We start from the raw sequence: 2155 nt of genomic DNA on the forward strand, positions 1-2155 counted from the left end.
TCTCTCGAATGAATCCTTCGCCAGGTTTCTATTTTCAGTGAGAGTCACTTGAACAGCAAATCTGTGAATAATACCACGAACGGAGAACGTGACAATTGCCCGATTTGCATATTCTCTACACAAAACCAACCGCTAACAAAGGAAAGAATCGGAAAATGCATGTAGAATATATATTTTTTAAAGACACCAACGACAACCATTTTTGTAAAAGAAACAGAAACATAACAATGACTGAAGCAGACTACAATTATTTTCATGTTTCTTTTATAAATTTGACAGTCTTTGCTGTCTTTAAAAAGTATTTCTTTCACATATATGTATTTTCTAATTCTACTTACATAGTAAATAATATTTCTCCAAAGGCAATTGTATTTTATTAATAGCAAAATCGACTGTGTATCAAATTAACAGACTGTTGCGATTCACTTCCAAGTTATTATATTTCCAAATGGTGAGACTTTTATCTCTCTCGTTACGCCAGAAACACGCAAACAACATAATGATGAAATCTTTTGAAGTTCAACGGTGAGCGGAAAATATTCTAGGTGATCTGAAACTATGGCATTACTAAACAGTCAAAAGCTGTAAAGAGAGTTGCATTTTTGTTTGTGTTAAATTTTCCATAATAATGTGTTGTTGATCTTTTTTTTTTTTTTCCATTTCATTTTTGTTCGAGTGAATGTAATTAAATTTTCATATATCAATTAATCATATTGTTGAAATGAATTTAGTAAATTCTTTGTTTCTCGTTTAATTTTTCTTGTTTTTTTTGTTCCCCAATTTTTCATGTAGGTTTATCAGTTGTAACACTTGACGAATTTAAGGTTTAATTGTCACGGAAAGAAGAACGAATATTTTAGATTAAAAATAATGACTTTAGTGTGGAGAATTTGCATGTGATAAAGGGAAAGGGAAAAAAAATAAGGACGCTTTCTAGTAACGATTCAGTCAGAAACTGACCGATTGAATCTCAGTTTGTTTTGTGGTGGGTTGTTATAATAATAATAATAATAATAATAATAATATTAATAATAATAATAATAAGAAGAAGAAGAAGAAGAAGAAGAAGAAGAAGAAGAAGAAGAAGAAGAAGAAGAAGAAGAAGAAGAAGAAGAAGAAGATGATGATGATGATGATGATGGTGGTGGTGGTGATGATGATGATGATGATGAGGGTGATGATGATGATGAAGATGAAAATCAACAACAACAACAACAACAAGAAAAACACAAGAAGAAGAAGAAGAAGAAGAAGAAGAAGAAGAAGAAGAAGAAGGATTGAAGATAGCGACAGGAGCATTGTGACCTGAAGATAGAGACAAATGCACTCATCTGTACAGCTCAGGGACAAGCGTTAAGAACCAATTATATGAAGTGCAGAACTGACAACACTACAGATAGCGACAAATGAAGATTGTGTGTTGAGAGGGGTGTAATGGAACGGCACATCGTTAACAAATGCCCGAAATTGGCACAACAGGAATAGAAACGACACCATGACCATGTTGGCAAGAATGATCTAAGCCCTGAGGAAATCAAGGCCTAAAAGAGACATGGTATGAACAAACCCCAGAAGAAGTCACCGAAAATGAGAACCGGACATTGTAGTGGTGAATAATACAGAAAGAACATGTAAGATAAGTGACATGCCCCGGTGACAACAGGATCAATGTTAAAAAAATAAGAAAAAGAAACGACTATGACAATTTAAAGTGGGAAATATGAAGGTTGTGCTCAATGAAGAGAGTAGACGTGATGCAAATAGAAATTGGTGCACTTGGAAGTATCAGCACTGAACTACCAACAGGGCCTGAAAAAGTTCAACGTAAGTGTGCAGGTAGAACACATACAAAAATCAGCATTGCTTGGAACTGCAAGAATTCTTCGCAGGGTTCTTGCAGCATGACCAGTAAACAAGTGTCACCTTAGTCTGCTGGCTGTGGACAGCCGACCCTTTTCATCATAACCAGCAAAATAAGCTGTGAGTTTTTCATGTAATAATAAGAATAATAATAACAACGGCAACAAGAATAGCAACAACAACAGCAACAATAATAATAATAATAATAATAATAATAATAATAATAATAATAATAATAATAATAATAATAATAATAATAATAATAATAATAATAATAATAATAATAATAATAATA

The sequence above is a fragment of the Octopus bimaculoides genome, chromosome 1 (genome assembly GCF_001194135.2).
Source record: "Octopus bimaculoides isolate UCB-OBI-ISO-001 chromosome 1, ASM119413v2, whole genome shotgun sequence".
NCBI classification, from domain to species: domain Eukaryota; kingdom Metazoa; phylum Mollusca; class Cephalopoda; order Octopoda; family Octopodidae; genus Octopus; species Octopus bimaculoides.